Source organism: Chelonia mydas, chromosome 22 (assembly GCF_015237465.2).
Source record: "Chelonia mydas isolate rCheMyd1 chromosome 22, rCheMyd1.pri.v2, whole genome shotgun sequence".
In the NCBI taxonomy this organism is placed as follows: Eukaryota; Metazoa; Chordata; order Testudines; family Cheloniidae; genus Chelonia; species Chelonia mydas.
Window position 1 is genome coordinate 15,350,106 of NC_051262.2, and position 21,925 is coordinate 15,372,030.

General features: G+C 45.5%; 1 protein-coding gene and 1 long non-coding RNA gene across 2 annotated transcripts in view; one reads left to right on the plus strand and one right to left on the minus strand.

Annotated features, from left to right (window-relative positions):
• Positions 1–4,373, minus strand: part of DRD2 (dopamine receptor D2) — a 64,603-nt gene extending 60,230 nt beyond the window's left edge. The window contains exon 1 of the mRNA XM_007060471.4: positions 3,735–4,373. The gene's annotated coding sequence lies outside the window, so the exon portion shown is untranslated. The remainder of the gene's footprint in view (positions 1–3,734) is intronic.
• Positions 4,374–16,481: 12,108 nt separating this feature from the next.
• Positions 16,482–21,925, plus strand: part of LOC122463589 — a 29,412-nt gene continuing 23,968 nt past the window's right edge. The window contains exon 1 of the long non-coding RNA XR_006287082.1: positions 16,482–17,010. This is a non-coding gene — a long non-coding RNA (uncharacterized LOC122463589). The remainder of the gene's footprint in view (positions 17,011–21,925) is intronic.

A 21,925-nucleotide genomic window follows, 5' to 3' on the forward strand; every position in this document is an offset into this window, starting at 1 on the left:
ATCTAGATCCTCCACTCAAAGGACCATCTGGGTTGTTATCTGAAGTAGAGACTGTTATCTGTCCAATAGGATTAAAGATTCTCCTTCCAATAGCATGAGGTTTCGTGGCATGACCACCGCACATGAATAAAATGTTGCCTCAAAATTGAGGCATCCAAGACAACTGCTTCTGAGAATAAGGGGTTGGTTGATAGCTTTCATTCCAAGCTGCCTCTGAAATCAGAATATTACACTCTCTCTTTAAAGGACGGTTTGGAGTTTCATATATAAAATTGAATAGGGAGGTGAGTCCCTTAACTTTCACCTTCCTATGAAAGAAGCTAAAGAAGAGAACATGCTACACCTCCCATAATTTTCCTATTATGTCTGATTTATTAGAGAAAATAGAGGGTTTGATTTTTCTGTTGCTCTGCACCCTATTTCATCATTTACACCTATGCAAACTGAATGTTAAAATGCTGATTTGGTAGCATTTCACACCAATGGGTGATTGTCATTTTAATTATTTCCTTAATAAAACCTGTTAGTACAGTAACTTATACCTGTGATTGTGTTTGTGGTCACTGTCCTTGGTCTTTGTGTGGTCAAGGAGCCTCCCAATGTGAGAACCACTGAAGGTGGCTTTCACCCTGTTGAGCTTGAAACTGTAACGGGAGCTGAATCCCCACTCTGGTTTAACACCAAACTGCTCATTCAATTTAAAAAGACGCTACACTTAGCGCAGGTGCAAACGGCTGGACAAGGTGCAGGGCAGTGGAGAATGAGACCATTAATGACTAAACTGGCTCTGGATTGAGGGAGTAGAAGGGAGGGTCTAATTAGCTTGTAGCTGCTCAATAGTCATGATTTGGGCCCTACCAAATTAAGTCCATTTTGGTCAATTTCAGTCACAGGATTTTTAGAATAGTAACTTTCATGATTTCAGTATAAAGGGGTGTGTGGCAGGGGTGTGTGTACTTATTTCTGCGCTGCTGCTGGTGGTTTCGCTGCCTTCAGAGCTGGATGGCTGGAGAGTGGTGGCTGCTGGCTGGGAGCAGCACAGAAATAAGGATGGCCTGGTAGAGTATTGCCACCCTTACTTCTCTGCTGTTGCCTGCAGAGCTGGGCCCTTAGTCAGCAGCTGCCACTCTCCGGCTGCCCAGCTCTGAAGACAGCAACACAGAAGTAAGGGTGGCAATACCGTGACCCGCCTAAAATAACCTTGTGACCCCTCTGCAACTCCCTTTTGGGTCAGGACCCCCAGTTTGAGAAATGCTGGTCTCCATCTTCCTCTGTGTGGACTTGGCTACTCCAGCCAGTGACCAAAAAGCAGGAGTCAAAGCTCCACCCATCCCCTGCCCACTTGTCCCAGCCAGGAAGCAGTAAGTAGATGAGGATCCTGGCAAATGTGTATGTGCCTGGACCTGGGTAGCCCATATAAGGGGGCCAGAGATCCTTATACCCTCTGACTGCTCTCTTTCACAGGCATCTAGGCCATGTCGCACAATCCTGCCTTTAACACATCTTGTAAATGACACTAAGGGGTAATATGAATAAAATGTGAGCTGTTTGCTTCAGTAGTCGTTGTATATTGACCACCCTGTAAATGGTACTGAATATTAACCCAGAGTCACTCTATTTTTGTGGGGGTTCATGTGAATCTGTCTGAAGTATAAAGAAATCTTCTTTTTAGAAGATACCAATAGTTAAAAAAATTCTAACCACATCCAAGGTCTTAAAACAGCAGCTGTGCATAAAGCTCCCCTGTTCTTTAAGTGGTAACATGTTACCCTCATTCTGGAACAATAGCTAAGATCCTGCAGTAATCCTTACTGTAACAAAGGGGTGTCAGATCATTCCATGAAGATTAATGTGGCATGTCATGCTGAAGCCATATTATGCATATACACACCATGCATGTGGGCATAAAGATGGTCTGACATTTCAGATCATATTCAGGCATATCATGCACATGGGTATCATGGCATGACACATGCATTCTGTGTGTGTATACACATACATATGGCACTTAGTGTGACATATCATGGAATTATGTGATACATCACACAGGAAACTTAGATGTGTTAACCTAGGTGTGAGTAGAAACAGAGATTGACTCAAATGAGAGGGATTCTGCCAAACCCTAGACCAGTGTAATTCCAATGACTTTAAGAGTTATTCTGCCTGACTTTCACTAGTGTAATCGTTTTTAATGCTCTCATCAATCTGTAGCTCATCTGTGCCTTTCACTACAGGGACAGTACCTGTGACAGAGATTCACTTTGTTCATAAATGAACACAGGAGTAATTTAAGAAAAGTTTCCTTTCAGGTGAACAGTTTTTGATTAGGATGCAGGCAAGGTGAAGAATGGAGATTCAGAGAACAGAATTTCCAGAGACATGAAAATGAAGCAGACAGAATGGAAAAAGAATACACCCCAGCAATAAACTGGTCAGATTTGGTCAATGCTACTCAAAAACTGCTTATCACACTTTCTTCTTTTAGGGAAAGAGCAGTAGCAATAATAGGTGGCCAACTTATTTTGAGTGGCTAGGAGCAACCCATACGTATTTTTATTCTTTCCAAAGTAAATGTTTAATATAAGCCTGTGCATTGTTAAGACCATTGGGTGACTAAGGAATGACACTTAAATCAAATGTGTAGATGCTAAAAACGTATTCAACATCTTCTGCAGTGAACTACACATGTAACCTGTGTTGGCAAGGGATAGTATCATTTCTTAGTTGGTTATCTGTAAATTATTAAACTTCACTTGCATGGACAGCAGAGCATAATCCACATCCTAACACACTGTTTGTACTTTTGCTCCATATCTTACATCTTGACTACCCTGACCGAGATTTAATTGTAGTGTACAAGGAAGGGCCACCTGTGTATAACCCACTTACACCCAGCAACTTGGACAAAAATGCTCTATCAGGAATGCAGCAGATAGGGCCCAATCCAACTCTCACTGAGGTCACTGGAAAGATTCCCACTGAAGTCAGATGAAGCCCATAGCAGAGTGGCAGAGACATAAGTATCAACATAACAGTGAAGACTGGTTCATTCCCCACAAGCCACTGTAAATTGTCCACAACAACTACTGTCAATGTTTCGAGGAAATAGCTTTAAAGATCTGTTTTCCAACCTCATTCAGGAAAAGGTGAAGAAGACAACTCCCCCCCTCCGTCATTCAAAAAGATTATTCATCATAAAGATCTGCCTCATTTATTGTGCTGAGAAATAAATAAGGGATGATGTGGCTCTGACTTGAGGTAAAATACTAAGTGGCATAAGGGAAAAAAACCATTTTTCCTTAAAAACCTAGATTTTTATCTTTGGGATATGACAGCAGCATCCAGGGGGCCAGAGTGAACCCTAAATGTGTTCTCCTCTGTCTAAGCATTTTCATTGGGAGTTTGCCCTGTTGGTTTGTTTCATGTGTGTGAGAGAGAAATTAAGCATTACACTTCTAATGAGAACAGTGTGTTCCTTTGGCAACAATAAGTGCATCTTACTGTGGTTTATCCATCGAGCTGGTTGAAAACGGGGTGGGGGGGAATCATGAATAATTAGGTTTTTGCTGGGGTGTGGGGGTTGATTCAAATTGAGCAGAGAATTTTCACTGCAGTTTTGAAATTTGGAGAAATAAAGTAAAAACCCAGTCCAAACCTTAGCTCTGCCTGTCCATCTCCTCCTCATGGTATCTGTACCATCCATATTATTTGAGAAGAAAAAAAAGAAGTCTTACCTTCAAGCCATACGACTCACTGGAGTAGAGATGGCAACACTTCTTGTCCTGTATATCCACAACAGCACCACTCTCCACCGTGGCTTCTCCCACCCTTTTCAGAGCCTGCCACCAGACTTTTCCATTTTCATTGGCACTTTTCCTGAACACACAGTAACCCCAACAAACCAGGAATCGCTGGTGGGGAACGTGCCGTTATTGCCTAGCGAAACTGAGTCAGCAGCTGCCAGAGCTTCACGCTTTGGAGGGTGTCAGGGTTTTGTCAGGAATCTGACTTCGGAGCAAAGCTTTCCTGTCGCTGCCCAGGGCTCGGTGAAGCGCTGTGCAAAGGCGGAAGCAGTATGTCAGTTTCCAGCAGCCCAGACGCGGAGTGTCTGTGGAATAAAGCAGTCCTTTGTCTCTCCCACACACACCACACACACACACTAAACAAAATGCACTGCAAGGGATTCGGGTCAGCCGCTGCTCCCCTGCCCTAGGACCTGGTAAATATTCTCTCTTGCACTTTTTCTGGTTTACGCGCCTAGTAGCAAAGTTTCCCCCTCGGATCTCAGCGCGGGGGCTCGGGCTCACAGGAGCCGGGCTTTCTCCGCTTGCAGTCCCCTGGGCGTGAGGCTGCCGGGCAGCTCCTCCTCCCGCCAGAGCCCTGGCTGCGAGACAGGTGCACCTTGGCGGCGGGAGGCGGGCAGGTCCGAGCCCGGGGGCCGAAGGGGCAGCGAGCGGCCGCAGCTCGCGGGGCTCAGCAGGCTCCGGGCTGGGCTGGGCTGAACTTGCCAAGCCCTCCTCGCCCGGGCTGTTCCGCGGGGCGGCCTGGCCGGGCAGCGGGGAGGAGCGGCTGCCAGGTGAGCGGCGGGGCTGCGCCGAGCCGAGCCAGCCGTGCTCCGGCAGCGGCGAGCGGCGGATTCAGCACCGAGCGCCGGACAGCTCCGCGGCGAGCCGGGGCGGGAGGCGGAGCCGAGCTCGGGGCTCGCCCGCGCCCGCGGCTGCCCTACCCCGCCGGGCAGCGGGCCCGGGCTGGCTGGAAGGGAGCCGCCCCCCCGGCGTGCTGCAGCCCTGCGGCACAAGCCCCTGTGGCCGGAGCTCACCCCCAGAGACAGCTGCACAGGGGCCGGGACACAGGCCAGGGCAGGCGCCAGAGGCCATCGCTGCCCAGGCCTGCGCCGAGCACCGCCCAGCCCAGGGACGGGAGCACTTCCGTGCCCCTTGGCTGAGCGAGCGCCCAAAGGCCAGCCTGGCAAGGCCTGAGCAGAAGCTGGGTCGGTGGCCAGAAGTCCCCAGGAGGCTGGCAACGGCAGGGGCTGGTTGCCCGCGGCGGGGGCTATGAATGGTCTCGTTATTACCGCCTCCCGCCCTGGGGGCCGGGGACTGGACCAGGTGGCTTGTTGGGGGCCCCTTGCAGTACGACAGCGGAGCAGGGCCCTGGCGGAGCGGGTGCGACTCCAGCGGCTGCCTCCCCCCGGGTTACGAGCTCAAGTTTCGGCAGCCTGTGAGCCTCACTCTCCCCCCACCTCCCCTCCGGGCCCGCCAAACGAGCCAGCGAGCTCCACCTTAAAGCACTGGAGTAAAGCGGCAGGTTGGGGGGGGGGGTGGGAGTCAGGTTAGGGGCAAAAAGGGAGTTCCGCCGTGAGCGAACATTGCAGTGGAGACGAGCCCCGGGAGAAAGGGACCGACAAGCCGCGGGGAGGCAGGAGAAGCAGCTGTGAGCATGGCCCTGGGCTGAAGCCACGGGGCAGAGCTTCTGAGCCGAGTGCTTGGGGAAAAGGCACCGGCGGATTTCTGACCCAGGACATGGGCTCCTGCCGTTTGCTTCTACTGCGTTCACACACACCGCACTTAGTTTGCACCAAATTAAAGAAATACCTGACTCCCCTCCTCAATTTCGCCTACTAGCCGAAAACAAACCTAGTTAGGCCCTGAATACTGGCTAATTTCTTGGGTGAAGAGGGAGAACAATACTCATGGTGATAGACAGACAGATCCTTGTATCCTGAGGATAGGAAGGGGAATTAGTTCCGATTAGCCAGAGACTTTTCCTCTTGATGCTCTGTTAAAATGCAAAGGCCGGGTGATAAAAGTGCTGCCAGGATAACCTTTTGTTGCACTATTTTAACAGACGTATTAAAAACTACATTTTTCAAAGACTAAAGTGTCTTGCTTTTGAAGACATTGCCCAGCTCTTTGAGGAGGCTTTTAAAAAGCATTTATTCAGCTTTGTGGAAAGTGGTCAACCAAAGAGGATCTGGATCTTGACTGAGCCTCAGGCTGAATTCAAGGAACTCTTTCGTTTTTATGCCTTTGTTTAAAATAGTTTCCCTTTGTGCATTTTATACTAAAATAACTATACATTATTTATACATTATCCCGGAGGTAGCCAGATTCATAACAGAGCCTTCGGCACCTTCAGCATAAGACTCAGAAACATTTAAATGAGTTGCCTTTTCTTAGGAAAATTTTGCTAGCCAACTCCTGTTAAAGGAGGCGTTATATAGTGTCATTTCAGTATGTCTAAAGCAATCTGATTTCTACTTCAACAGTGTCAAACCTTAGTATATTTTTATTCCAACTTTTACCACCCTTTTCCCACTCCCTCAAAAAAAAAAGGGTATTTAATTCCCAGATGAACAGCACTTAGAACAGGATTATTTATTTGAATCTTTATGCTTCTCATGTTTCAGAGTAACAGCCGTGTTAGTCTGTATTCGCAAAAAGAAAAGGAGGACTTGTGGCACCTTAGAGACTAACCAATTTATTTGAGCATAAGCTTGAGCTACAGCTCACTTCATCGGATGCATACTGTGGAAAGTATAGAAGATCTTTTTATACACACAAAGCATGAAAAAAATGGGTGTTTACCACTACAAAAGGTTTTCTCTCCCCCCACCCCACTCTCCTGCTGGTAATAGCTTATCTAAAGTGATCACGCTCCTTACAATGGGTATGATAAACAAGGTGGGCCATTTCCAGCACAAATCCAGGGTTTAACAAGAACGTCTGAGGGGGGGGGTCGGAAAAAACAAGGGGAAATAGGTTACCTTGCATAATGACTTAGACTGGGAGTGGCTAAGTCATTATGCAAGGTAACCTATTTCCCCTTGTTTTTTCCTACCCCCCCCCCTCAGACATTCTTGTTAAACCCTGGATTTGTGCTGGAAATGCTCCACCTTGATTATCATACACATTGTAAGGAGAGTGATCACTTTAGATAAGCTATTACCAACAAGAGAGTGGGTTTGTTGGGGAGGGTGGGGAGAAAACCTGGATTTGTGCTGGAAATGGCCCACCTTGAGTATCATACACATTGTAAGGAGAGTGATCACTTTAGATAAGCTATTACCAGCAGGAGAGTGGGGTGGGGGGAGAGAAAACCTTTTGTAGTGATAAACACCCATTTTTTCATGGTTTGTGTGTATAAAAACATCTTCTGTATTTTCCACAGTATGCATCCGATGAAGTGAGCTGTAGCTCACGAAAGCTCATGCTCAGATAAATTGGTTAGTCTCTAAGGTGCCACAAGTACTCCTTTTCTTTATGCTTCTCATGAGGCCAAGAAATAGCTTGTCCTTTTGTAGCCTCTTCTGCTTTACTGTGATCTCACAAATACGCGGTCTATCTGATCATTTCAGAGAAAAGCAACCGCATGCAGTTCCAGAAAAACAATCACTTGGTAATTCATAACTGGAGGGAGCCCTGTGTATGGACAAACTCCCAGGGTAGCATTGATTATTTATTATGTGCCAAGGCATTGCATGTGACTCAATACAGTCAGGTTGATTTACAGGCTTTAATAAGGCAATGGGGGTATATTTTAGCTGCCTCTAATGGTCTTATTTATGTTTGCTGTCATTACATTTTTCACTCTTATTAAAGAAAACTTTTATTTTGGCATGAATTAAAACACTGGTTGACCTCATGAAAGTCTTTGGGTTGGCTTCCATGTACCCTTGTCTGTGATAATAATACATGCTATCTTTTCCAAACTAGCAATATATAGATCCTCACCTGATGTAAACTGTAGGCCAATTTATATCAGCTGGGGATCTGTACTACAGAGTTTATAGTGAGATTCATTAGTCTTGAACTATCCATGATTTATTTCAGTATACACCCCACAGAATTATTTGTAAATTATTTGTGAACCCCCTGTAATGGGTATATCTGACCCACACTGGGCTAGAGGGGATTAACACCAAGCTATGGGTTGAGGAAGCCACACACCCTCACCCCTGCTGGGCATGCTCCAACTGGAACTACAGTGCAAGAGGGAGGAGCTCCGCTCAGTCCAGGCCCACCACCCATGAGAGCAGATGTGTGCTGCAGGCTCCTGCTGGGAGATAGCCGGAGGCACCAGATGCTGATGCTAGCCAGGTTGGTGCCTCTGCTGAACCCCTGCCAAGGCTGACGGAAGCTAGGCCGCGGTTGCTGAGGGAGCTCCTGCATTGGAAGATGGGGTATGAGGTGGCCTGGAATGGGATGGTAGAAATTTGTGACTGAGACCGAGCAGCGCGCAGTTGGTTCCCTAGGTCCTGGGTTAGGACCCAGTGGAGAAGAGTGAGTGCAGGCCCCCTACTCCATCCGACCTCATGCGCACACACTGCTGGCAGGTGAGGAGATGAATTGGGCTGCTGAAGGTCATTACATAGACTCTGGCCACTGGGCCATACTGCCCTGAGAGAAGAAGGGCTGCTACTTAGACTTTGGCTACTAGACCTTCCTGCCCTGGAGCCTAGGCCTGCCTTAGTGACTCTGGCTGTGATGCCATACTGCCCTAAAGGGCTGATGGGTGTACCTCCCCTGCAACCGCCCCCCCATAAGTATTGAGTGAATTTCACCTCTTTTATGGGGTTTGTCCACAAGCAAAACCCAATTTTCTTCAATCCATTTGTGGTTTGCCATTACTCATTGACTGGTTTGTCTGACTAACTCTTTGTCTGGAGACTGTTCGTCAGCATTTCACTGCAAGTACACTGTGCTGCAGTGATCTTGTTGGTTAATTTTGCGTGTGCGCACACATACACACATAAAATTCCCAAATAAAATACTCCACTGCACACACGTCTCCCTCTTCCTGGGGAATGGGTGACACAATAAACACCGGACAGGTGCTCGTCCCATTGCTTAAGTTACGGCTGGAAGGTGCTCAGATACTAAGATGATGAGCATGGTATCAGAACAGAATAGAACTCTCACTGGGTACAATGGGAGTGTAGGGTCCTCAGCAGCTCACAGGAGGCTCTCAGCATCTTGTAAGAGGAGCTTGTCCGCAGGCTCGTGAAGTGGTGCTGCCCCAGAGAAGACTGCTGCGCAGGTGCGGGGAAGAGTTGAGGGAAGCACCTTCACCACCTCTCAGAAGCCCAGCACCACTTAACCCAGCAACCTCTCTCTCTACCCCAGACCCCAGCAGCCAATGTCCCAGTCCAGATTCAACAACCCCCCTGCTGCCCCACTACATCCCCTCACCCTGACCCAGGGCCCGCCTCCCAAACAACAGCCTTACCAGCTCCCACTAGTAGATTAATCAGAGAATGTGAACAGAGAAAGGTCAAAGCAAATCCGTTCAGAAATGTGAATGGATTCTGGGGGAAGGGGTTTTTTTTGGAGCATGTGCCCAGCTCTGATTCACCAGTGATTATTGCAGGGCCGGTTGGCTGGAAGCTGTGAAGTCTTTATTACAAATAAATACAATAGCACATTAGAATTAATCACAGAAGATGCTTCCCCTTGGCGTGGAGCTAGATCTGGTTTCAGGGTGGATAAACTCAGGAAGAAGGCAGATTAGTCATCAGGTAGCCTGCATGAAGCCAGTGAACTTGATTGCCCTGCATATATTCTGGCAGAAATGGTGTAATTACTAGACTCCTACTAATATCTCACTTCTGTTTCAGAGGAAAGAGAGAGATTTTGTCTTTGTCAGCAAAGGAGGCTCTGCCACTGACTTGCTCTGTGGCACTGGGTGAGTTATGTAAAGCGAGGGTTAATAGTACCTACCGTCTCACAAGGGTCTTGTGTATCTATATTACTTAACATCTGATCTGGCCAACACAGGGCCAGTCTGACCTGCATCGCCACCTGCTTAAACAACTAAAATCTTCAATGAGCAGAAGTGACAGAAAACACATTCTCATTTAATTTATTGACTTGGACTACATGGCTTTGACCTGCCCTGTGTGGCATTAGTTAGGAGAGTGACACAACCAAACAAACACTGAATAAAACAGCATAAATTCAGAACACAGCCACATGAGACACGAGCAGCAGCTACAAGGATCAATCAAGAATTGATTTGATATTTGAATAGAGAGACCCAAGGAGCTAAAACTCTAGCTGCTTTAATTCTTGCTGTGTAATGGGTTTCATCCCTCAGCTATGTAAAATACAAATAGCCAGCACCACTCAAAGGCTGATGAAACTTTGGCAACTATCAGATTAAGAGATGTATCAGATCTCGGGTAGTGTATTGAAGAGATTCTCATATTCTTTATTAGTGGGTCAGTCCTGAAGACAAAACTTCCATTGTCTAAATAAGGACTTCTAGATTGATTGGACCCATGTACATTTCAGGGGCTTTGGGGTGAGAAGTACAAGTTATTATCAGTACTGATAAGGGGAACATAGAAACACTGGGCCAGAATCTGAGGTGGAATAAATCAGTATGGCTCCATTGACACCAGCTGAGGTTCTGGCCCATTATGGAAACACATTAGTTTTTTGCCAGGTAATGTTCTATTCTTCTGGTTGAACTAAGCTCCCTATAAAGCTGAGATCTACCTTTTTTTGTCAAAAGAATTTTTTGAATGAAAAAGGGCTTTATTGTGGAAAATTTCCATTTAGGTTGAAAATTTCCAAGTTTTTCATTGAAAAACCAGAAAAAATAATTGATTAAAAACCTTCAAATTTTGGTAGAAAGTTTCTGCTTTTGAAAAATGAAAACTTTTACCAAAAATCGACACTTTTTACCCAAACTGGTTTTTGAGAATGGAAAAATTCTCCTAAGCATCTAAGTCACTTTTGAAAATGGGACTTAGGCTTCTAAGCCACTTAGATGCTTTTGATAATGTTACCCTCACTCTAATACAAAGCTCTCTCATTGCCTCTCCTGTACTGAACTCCCTTCAGAGTTTAAGCAGCTGCAATCCTTTGTGACCATTGGAACTGTTGAGCAAACTGTGAGAGGCTGCTCTGCTGTGGAAACATTTTCCTCAGTCTTACACACACACCTGATGCTTAGGAAGGACAAGCATTGGGCAAAGATCCTTAGCCTTATTTCTGTGTGTTGTTTGCACTTGGGCCATGTCTGTTTTGTTCCATTTATTTCTAGATGAATAAATAATGCCTAGAAGAATAACCATGTCGCAGATGATGGAGAGAGGCTCCCAGGGGAATAAGAGGCCAAGCAGGAGAGCAACAGTTTTGTGTACTGAAGATGGCAGGAAGATCCCTGTTCATCGGGCTTCCCCAATTTCTATTTTTAGGCTTTGCTATTTGCACTAATTTGGCTGTAAATGCAGATGAGTTCATGTCAACAACAGAGCCGGGATGCTCTGGGGCAGATTAATCTCAGACCTACTTATCTTAACAAACCAAATTGAAAGCCATAATGGTGAGAATGCAGCAATGCACCATGTCCCACAATGGTAAAGAAGATGACCTTTCATTAGAGAAACAAAGACCGGGACGAGACGTTACGGCAATTGGTTTAAGTGCAACTAATAGAGGGCCATTTATTTAGGTCTTCAAATCTCACACAAAAAATCACCCCACTTGGCAATAATTGATGCCTTTGCTGGCAAACTCAGCATGAGCCAAGGATTGGATGGGCCATGGAGACTGAACTCCCCAATTCACAAGAGCATAGTCCATCCAGCTCAGGTTTGAAGCCTATTTCATGCAGGAACGTTGGTTTGGGAAAGTTGTGCAGCTGTTCCAAGGATAATAACGACAGGTTTCAGATAATTAGCCTCTTACAGTTTGTATGGCAACTTCCACCTTCTCTGTATGTGTGTGTGTATATATCTATCGTCTTACTGTATGTTCCATTTTATGCATCCGATGAAGTGGGCTGTAACTCATAAAAGCTTATGCTCTAATAAATTTGTTAGTCTCTAAGGTGCCACAAGTACTCCTGTTCTTTTTAAGGATAATACTGTTACCCGCCCCCCTTCTTGACCTGAGTGGTTAGCCAAAGTTCTGGGCCCTGTCGGTTGTTTCTGTTAGGGGAGAAACTGATGTAGTCAGAGTATGATGCAACCCTATTTATTTACAAAGAATGTACAAAATCCTGTTTTCCTGACCGCAATCAAACAGGATATAGTTTCTTTGCCCACAGCTGCAAGCCTCTTTCAGCCAACACTCTGCTCCAAAGCACTCTCTCTCTCTGTTTTTTTTTCCTCAGGGGCACACTCCTAGTGCTTCTGGGGCAAGATCTGGTGCTTCCTCACTGCCTTCTCTCTTAGTGTGTCTCACCTTTCTGCTGTTTCTCTCACAGACACCCAGACAAACTGTCCCAATGTCCTAGCCCCTGTGCTTTCTGTATCAGTCCCTAGGGAAACCCCTTGGATCAGCTTCCACTCAAGCCTTGCCAAGTGCTTGTGTTTTGGGCGTTGCTCCTATTGTTTCAACTACCTGGTTACATATAGGAGCTTAATGGCTTCTTACAACTATTTTAAATGCAGGACAGGGGTTCCAGTCCCTGAGTTGCAAAGAGGGTTGGGTTAAACCATAATAATAAACAGAGGGCTTCAGTAGGCAGGGCACACAGAATTCAGAACGACCAAGAGAAGATGGTAGCGTGAAGAATGCAAAATCCATGACTGAGCACTATGCTACAAGCTGAGCTACCAGGCAAGGTCCTTTGATGGAATGTCCCCTGCTATTGCATATGGCCCCATGTCAGGGAGGATACCTTCAATGGGAGGACACACTGGTGCCACATTTTCTTTCCAGGAATGAGCACACTTCAGAGAGAGATCTGATCACAAAACTGGGAGCCAAGAACTCCTGACCATTAATCCCAGCTCTGGCACGGATTCATCTGGTGGCCTTAATCAAGTCATTTATGCCAAAAGTTTTTGGGTGTCTATCTAGAGATGACAAATGATTAAAAAACCAGAGGTGCAGATACTCAGCACCTTAGAATAGCAGGCCCCCATTATTTCAAATCTGAAACACCCTGAATCAGTAGCTATGTGGCTAAGGCTGGCTTTAATCTTTCTGCCAGGGTTTCCCGTTATGTAACATGAGGATAACAATGCTAACACACCTATCTTAATGCACAGGGCTCTTTGAAGACTAATGAATTAGATAATATCTGTAAAGGGTTTGAGCATGAAAAAGCACTACACAACTGCTAGTGTTACTCTTATAGTCATTCATTATTACTCATAGCTGCCTTCGGTTCTTCAAAAGTCCGTCCGCTCAAAGCCTCCGGGACCTCTGGCTGGGGAGCGCTACCAGAACGCATTCAAACAGAAACAAAGATGGTCATAGCTGTCTAAGAAACATTTGCTTTAGTTCGCTGGAGAACAAATCCAGGTAGGAAGCAGAGTTTCAATAAGAGTTTGTAAATGAAAGAGAGGTTGAAATACATATATCGATTACGCCTGAATGGGAGATGAGTGGTGATAAATGCAGGGATTCTCTCAGCCCTGGGCAGAGCTCACCCCATCTGTGAAGGTGTGGCTTCCTTCACTCATCACACATGACACAGGAGCAGGGGAGGGGATGCACACTGCCTACAGGCATGCCAGCAGCTGCAGCTAGATACATCCCCACTGCCACACACAAGCCCCCAAGTGGGTAGAAAAAGCAAACATTACCACAAGCCGACAATGAGACTGCAGTTTATTAAGCCTGGGGCTGAGAACCCTGCCACAGATCCTCATGGGCAGCAGAGAGAAAAACCCGGGATAATTTTACAGCAAATGGACCTCTTCCAAAACATTTGATGGTAGCTAACGAGGTTAAAAACAATAGAAAAGGCATTTTTCAGGGTGAGGTATTAAGCACTGCAGAGGGTCAGTGCTGGCAAAGAGGCCAGGAATTGATTCAGAAAGGAGAACACATTGGCTCTCAAATCAAAGAGACAGTAAAATCCATTGAACAGACTAGGTTTTCTCAGCACATCAGGGCTTGAGCCAGGGTTTGCAAGAGTTGCTCTTATAGCTTCTCCTGCAAATGAGTCCCAGCCTGACAAACCATCTGGAAAGGAGACGTTACTCCCCAATATACCATGATATGGAGGTGCAGATTCAGCCCGGGAAGGGGCAAGGAGCCTTTTCAGGGAGGATGCCTGCTTATGGTGGATTTGAATAAAGGGGAACCTAGCTCCAGTGAGTCTCTCCCTCTCCCCAGGACAAAGGGGCCATGAGATCTGCAAAGGCAGCACACTCAGGCCTCTCTCTTTGTGCAGCAGAAGGGTCCAAAACGTTTAGTTGAAACTTTTGTTTTGGAAACGTTTCATAAAGGCAAGGTTACAATAAAGCATTGACATACTGCACTGTCCATTACTTCTTACTTCTCCAGGAGCCAGTTAATAGTCAAAGAACCTGGCTAAAGATTTAATGGCAAATGGCCTTTCTTGACAAAATTCATGATAAACATCTTTTTAAAAAAAAAAAACACTTTTGGGTTTTTGTCAAAAAACTGCAAACCTGAAATGTGGTTTGTTTGTTTTTCTTTTCAGTTTTTGGCAACTAAAGCCCAACATTTTGGGGTCTGGATTTTTGAAGAATGACCAAATTATTTTGATAAAAAAGAATGTGAATCGTTTTCAGTGATTTTTTTTTTTTTGGGTAGGAAAAAAACCCAGCTCTAGACGACAGAAGTGTTGCTCTCTAATGAGGTCCCCTTCTGTCCACCTGGATGGGGAGCTGGGTACCCTTGGAGAATTAGAACAGAGGTCATTTCAAAATGATTTCACAGAATTTTTCCCCCATCCCACATTTCACTTCATTAGCAGTTTCAATGAAAGGGTTAGTTTTGCATCAAGTAAATGCTAAAAGCATGAAATGTTGCATATTTTTAAAAATGAAAAATGAATCACTGCTTAGAAAATGAGTGTGTTTCTGATTCACATGGGCCTGTGTTAGCCCAGGTGTCCCCTGCTAGAAACTGGACAGATTCCACAATGGCTCTAAGCTGTGGCTATCTGAAAGTTTGGCTTTGTTCAACCCAAGTGCCATACAGCAGAGAATATACCCAGGGCTCAGTATATTTTGCACTGGCAGAAGGGGCAAGAGATTTGCTGGACATACTTTTGCTCCTTAATGAAATTTTCTTCAAAAATGGGCCCAATTCTGATTTTGTTACACAATGTGAAAAACACGGATAGCCTGATTCTCAGGTATGCTAAAGCCCCTTCACACCACTCTGGCAGGGGTCTGCTGGACCAGTGCAAGAGTCATGAGTTAAGTGAGAATCATGCCCTGATTCTGGTGAAGTCCGACATCTTAGTGTGAGTACTTTGTGCACATCTACGGAGAGTCCAATCCATCCCTTGGTACATGGGAAGCTGGGCTGGTAGAATCTTAGAAAGGACAGAGGGAGGGGGAATGGAAGTGGGTAAGTGAATCCCATAGGAATTCCAGTGTTGAAACCTCCCCGCTCTTCAAAAAAACCAAAACATTCTGCAATAAAAATGCCTTAATATTCAAACCTAGATCTAGTCACTGCAGAGCCGGGATCAAAAGCTAGTGATGACATGTTCTGCTTGTGTAACCCACACACCTTCTGGGTGTGGTGTTCTGTCCCATTTAGTGGCACCGAGACCACTCAGAGCCCGCGAGAGAACATGAGTCTGCTCTACAGCCTTAGTTAACAGGCGCTTGGCTTTTAGCTCATGCGGTAGATGTTCATGCACTAAACTCCAGAGGTCCCCGGTTCAACCCCACCTGTGGACAACCAGGGTCTGTCGGCATTACAAGTGGGGGCTCGTCTGGGATTTCAGCTGGAAAGACTCTGAAGCTTGGGATGCAATTCCTCAGCTAGGGGAAGTATGTAACCCACACACTTTCTCCGTGTGGTCTGTCCCAGCTAGTGTTGCCAAGACCACTTAAAGAGAGAGATAAAATGAGTCTGCTCTACAGCCTTAGCTAACAGGAAGCTGGCTTTTAGCTCATGCAGTAGAAGCTCATGCTCTAAGCTCCAGAGGTCCCTGGTTCAATCCTGCCTGCTGGCGCCCGGGGTCTATTGGCCTTATACTTGCACTGAAATATTACAGCAGTTCATGTGCTGAACTTCAGCAGAATCAAACAGCAGCTGACATGCAGCTTAGCTATGTGTGTGTTGGAGTTTTTTATGGCTTATGGAATCTGCCACGGGCTCAGGAAGTCATTGATTTAGTTGGACTATAACCGGTTTCTCATACAATCTGACAAAAGTAATATTGCTCCCTGGGCCCTGTTAACCTTTCATTGCTTTTTACTGTAGCCCAGGCAAAGCGTATCTGCCTAGCACGACTGTTGAGGGATTTTCCTCTCTGACCAGAGAAATAACCATAAAGTCAGCGTTTATTACATGAATTAGCACTGGTCAGCATAGACCAGACTATGAAAGCAAAAGCGCTTTCCCTCTTTGTTATGGGGTGTGATAAGGTTTCTACACCACACAAGGCAGTGCAGGTTAATTCAGGTTAATTAACCTGAGAGGGTGCACCTGGGGGACAGCCAGCGCTTGCAAGGCTGATTGATGATGGAGCACAGCTGAGAAGGAACAGTAGGGGCTGGTATAAAGCCAGGAAGCTGGAAAAAGCAAAGGTTAGCAGGGGAAATAGGCTGGAATGATTGTTAGGGAGTGGGGGGGTATGTTTGGAGTGCCTGTGTTGGGTAGTCTACAGTTGCTCCCTAGGAGAAGGGTGTTCTGGCTGGAAAAGCTGGTGGGTAGGCAGTAGCTACAGCAAAGCAGGAAAGGAATCCAGGGAAGTAGCAATAAGATCTTAGAGCAAGCAGACCATAGCTGCTGGATGTAAGGTCCCTGGACTGGAAACTGGAGTAGTGGATGGGTCTGGGCTCCCCTACTGGCTGTTGGGAAAGTGGCACAGGCCTGTCCTGGAAGACTGTCTGGGGTGGGGCATGAGAACAGTTGGTACAACAGGACTTGGATACCCCAGCAGGGCAGGACAGTTCTGTGACCTGGCTGGAGGGGCTGAGTCACCAAGAGGAAGTACCCAGAGTCCCAGAGAGGCAGTGGGGCTGTGGTGAGCCCATAATGATAGAAAGGGGGCTTTAGACTGGACAGAACTAATCCCCAGTGCTGCTGTGTGTCCTGTGACATGGTGCTAAAGGTAAGTCTCTGTAATTAATAATCTGACTTTATTGGGACTTGCTCCCCTTCTCTGACTGTACAGAGTTCATACTAGCAACAAATACTCAGAAGCCCTGATTTTATTAACACACAAGGATTCTTTGACAGACTTAACGGCTTTCCCAGAATCTTCCATAGAGGGTGATCTACTGACTCTTACAGCTATGAGCCTCACAAGTTACCTGGATCCTCAATGTAGTTAGGGCAATAATTACCCTAGACCATACAACGTGCTTAAAACCATCATAGTTCTAACTATAGATTAGGGCTAACTTATTGCTCAGCAAGACAGCTGGTAAAATCCATCTTGTAATAATAATGCAGTATAAACAATCCCAACCCATTTGGGGGTTTGAGTTAATATAGATATCAGATGCTTGTTGCAATATTTCTAAAGTTCCAAAACACCAGACATTTGTTCTCCAGTTATATGTGTATATATAACAGATCAATTTAACATTTTTCTATTCTCAACTAGATTTGCAACATATGCTGTGTGGTGTTGGCTTTTTCTGTCTTCCCATAATTAATTAGGCTTGAATACTAATTTAATCACCAGTGAAATGCCACACTTTTCAGAGTGGCTGATGGAGGTTAAATTGGTTTAAATATCCGCACTGGGAGACTGTGGCAACTTTCTGTGCTTGAACTATTTGCGATTGCAAAGGTCCCCGAATAAGAGCGTTTAATTAAAGGCTGGAGTGTACACTGAATTCCCTCATAACATGTGCTTAATCACTGCATATGGTCCTCTTGTTTCCATCACTCCTGGGGTGTGAGATAGACAGTAGGAAGTGTTCTGTAGGCAATGACATAATGAAGCAATTGAATCAAGCAGCTGGGAAACAGGCCTGTTTAGAAATTAAGTGTTGCACAGAGCAGCCAGTGCATCAAGCTGACAGGGCAAGGTGTGAAGTACTGCAAAATGACAATCTCAGAGGCAGTGGGCCATAGGTTAGCCTGTGTTTTACCGGGCAGGTGTCATTCAATGTATTTTTAATGGGATGTGGTCAGTAATATTTCTAACAATCCTCAGAAGTCCCTTTGGCAGAGTCTGACCGGTTTAGGTGGCAGTTTGTATAAAAGTGAAACAGCGATCCTGCAAAAGTGGCCTTGCGCAAATTGTAGAACAAAAATGCTGTGAGCCCAGTTCCACTTTTTTCAAGCCTGTGCTGCATCAGACTAGTGCCATGTTTTGTACCTGTGCCATGTGGTATAATTGCATGAGGGTCAAGACTTTCTACTGGTGTAAATCAGCGTAGCTCCAATTTCACGGTTGGCCCCTTGGTAGCAGTGTCCAGGAGAGGCCAAGGAATGTGGACCTCAAACTCTCCTCTCAAGTTACCCCACTGGAGCAGTCTGGGCACTTGGGCAAGTGTGTGAAGGAAGCTCTTACCTTATCTGTTCTGTGGCTAAACCAAGGATTTCAGACTCCAGGGTCAGTCTCCAGGAGAATTAAATGAGAATGTGTAATGTGGTTTGCTTCTGTTTGTAACTCATTCACCTGATTCCATCATAAAATATCCTCTTTATGTAGCAGGTGTAAAAAGCAAAGCCAACACTTAAATAAGACCTGGTCTCCAATTACCTTGTTAAGGTATATGGAGATAGTATCTGATGGGCATCTATACCATAAACATAATGGCTAATGAAACACTATCAGCACAGGTTAGGGTTTCAGGAAGTTCCAGAACTGGATTCTATGCTGTCTCAGGAGATTCCACATGGGTGGGGTGCAGGGGAATACAAGTGACTTAAGCTACCAGTGCACCTAATTCTGCTCTGCTCTCAGCTGTCAGCCCCCTGGGTGAGGTAGAGGGCTCCCTTGGGATGCTCTAATTTTCAGCAGCCTTGCACAGCTCTGCAGCCTAGAATAGCCAGAGAGAAAAGAGGTCCAGCCATTTTCCCCTTGTACCCAGGCATGCCCCCAGCCTCTGTTTGTCCTGCTACTCCTGCCATGGCCTGGTTTCATTTTGATAGTGCTTTGCATAAAGTCCTCCATTGCTAGCCTCTGCAGCAACTTATGGATATGTGAGCAACTTCTTTTAAATGCTGCATGAAGGAGAAATTCTGTTTCCTGTGCGCTGAGCTAGAGGCTTGACCCTGCAAGAGAGTGAGCACTGCAGCCCCAACACATCATGGAGGTATGCATGTGGTTAAAGTTAAGCATGTGCTCCAGTATTTTTCTGGATCAGACTCAGCACTTTGCTCTGCTAGGCCTCGGTCCTGCAAAGGTGGGTGAGGCAATACCTTTCATTGGACTGACTTCGGTTGGTGAAAGACAATCTTTCAAGCTACACAGATCTCCTTCAAGTCTGGGGAAGGTACTTGGTGTCACAGCTAAATACAGGCTGGAGCATATTGTTTAGTATAAGTAGCTAAGCCCTATTGTAAGAGAATTCAAGGTGAAGTGTCCCACTAACACCTCTGCAATCATAGGACAAAAGTGGGGTTAGTGGGCTGCGGATATTCTTAAGCCATAAATCCAGTGTGTGTCTCTTAGAGGAAGGGAATCCTTCCCCTTGTTGTTTGCAACAAATAGGACACTTCCAGCTTGATCCAGTGGAAAGACTCCCATTCACTTCAACGGGTTTTGGATCAGGCCCTTAAAATGTCTGAAAGTTGTTTGCAGTCAGACCTCACACAGTACCAGTCTAGTTGGGTATAGTATTTTTAGAGCGGCTGAGTTGATTTATTGAAGGCCAAGAGCATCTCTTTCCAGCCATCCGTCAGGGTAAGGAACACAAACTATCCTAATTTAAATCACCACCAGTTAGGGCCCCATGTTCTTTATCCCACTCAGACAACAGTACAATTGCAGTTAGGATGATGTTGCAAGGCTCAGATGTATTGCTTGAATTGCAGTGACTTATTTAGTAATTATCTTCAGTTTTAAGGATGGAATAATATCCCATCTCTACATAATCAAGGCATCAGAGCCTTTACAGAAGGGCATCCTGTCAGCAGATGGCCAGAGTGCATGTGGTTAAATGCCCTGGGCTTTTGCAACTCATGTTGAATACAATCTAGGCATCACTTACTCTATAGTGCCAATTTGGTGTCTTCCACTAATTAAGTGTAAATGACATTAATATGGAGAGAGGTTCCCTGCTGTCTTATGCTGATATTAGTTTGGCTTAAAAGCATTTTCAGAGGCAGTCCCTGGGCTGCCTCCTGCAGCACCAGAAGGCCTGTTTGAGCAGAATGGGACACTTCTTGTCTGCAGGAGTGCAGTGATTTGGGGAGCCCAGGCAAGGCTTGCCGACACCTCGTGTTCCAGGCAGACTAGTTCTGCATGGGCACCCTGTGTCCCAACCAACCAAACTAGCACTGGGGGGTGGGGAATGAATTCTGCCAAAACATGTGAAAGCTGTCTTCACGGGGAAGGCTTTGAGATGTGCTCCTGCTTTTCTCATAACTTTTATGGAAGTCTTTAATTTTCTAATTCTTAGCAATAAAACTAGTCATTTTTCACAAAGGCACATTTTTACTATGTCAATTTTTCCCTGGAATACTTTGTTTTTTAAAAAAGGACCTTTTTTGATTGGAGGGTGGGTGGGGGGAAATCATCAATTGAAAAATTCACAAACTCAAACCAATTGTTAGAACAACTTGTGGTTAGAACACAAGCATGGCCACACTGGGTCAGACAATGGTCCATCTTTTCCAGTAACCCATCTTCTGACGGTGGCAGCTGTCTATACTTCAGAGGGAATGAACAGAACAGGGCAATGACAGTGATCCTTCCCCTGTTGTCCAGACCCAGCATCTGGCAATTGGAGGCTCAGGGATATCTAGAGCATGGGGTTGTCTCCATGACTATCTTGGCTAATAGCCATTGATGGACCTACCCTCCATGAACTTCTCATTTTCTTTTGGGCCCAGTTATACTTCCGGCCTTCACAACATCCCTGGCAATGAGTTCCACAGGCTGACTTGTGCAATGTGTGAAATATTCCTTACGTATGTACATGTGTGTTAAACCCGCTGCCTATTAACTTCATTAGGTGACTCCTAGTTTGTTACATGAAGGGGTAAATAGTCACTTTACCCACATCTTCTGTGATTTTATAGATCTGTCATGTTGCCTCTTGATCATCTTTTCTAAGATGAACAGTCCTGACCTTCTAATCTCTACTCATATGGAAGCTGTTCCGTACCCCTTGTAATTTGTTGCCCTTCTCTGTACCTTTTCCAATTCCAATCTTTTTTGAGATGGGGGGCAACCAGAACTGCACATAGTATTCAAGGGGTGGGCGTACCATGGATTTACATCATGGCATTATATTCTCTTATCTATTCCTTTCCTAATGGCTCCTAACATTGTTAGCTTTTTTGACTGCCACCATACACTTAGGAGATATTTTCAAAGAACTAACCAGACTCCAAGACCACTTTCTTGAGGGGTAACAGTTAATTTAGACCCCATCATTTTACATGAATAGCTAGGATTGATTTTTGCAATGTGTATTACTTCACATTTATCAACATTGAATTTTATCTGCCGTTTTGTTGCCCAGTCATCCAGTTTGAGATCCGTTTGTAGCTCTTTGCAGTCAGCTTTGGACTTAATTATCTAGAGTAATTTTGTATCGCCTGCAAACTCTGCCGCCTTGCTGTTCACCCCCCTTTTCCAGAGCGCTTCTGTTTTGGTTGAATAGCACTGGTCCAAGTATCCTTGGGGGACCCTATTTACTCCTCTCCACTCTGAAAACTGGCCATTTATTACTGTCCTTTGTTTCCTATCTTTTAAGAGCCTTCGGTAAGGGACCTTGTCAATGGCTTGCTGAAAGTCCAAGTATGCTATATCCACTGAATCATCCTTGTCCACATGCTTGTTGACACCCTCAAAAAATTCTAATAGATTGAGGCATGATTTCCCTTTACAAAAACCC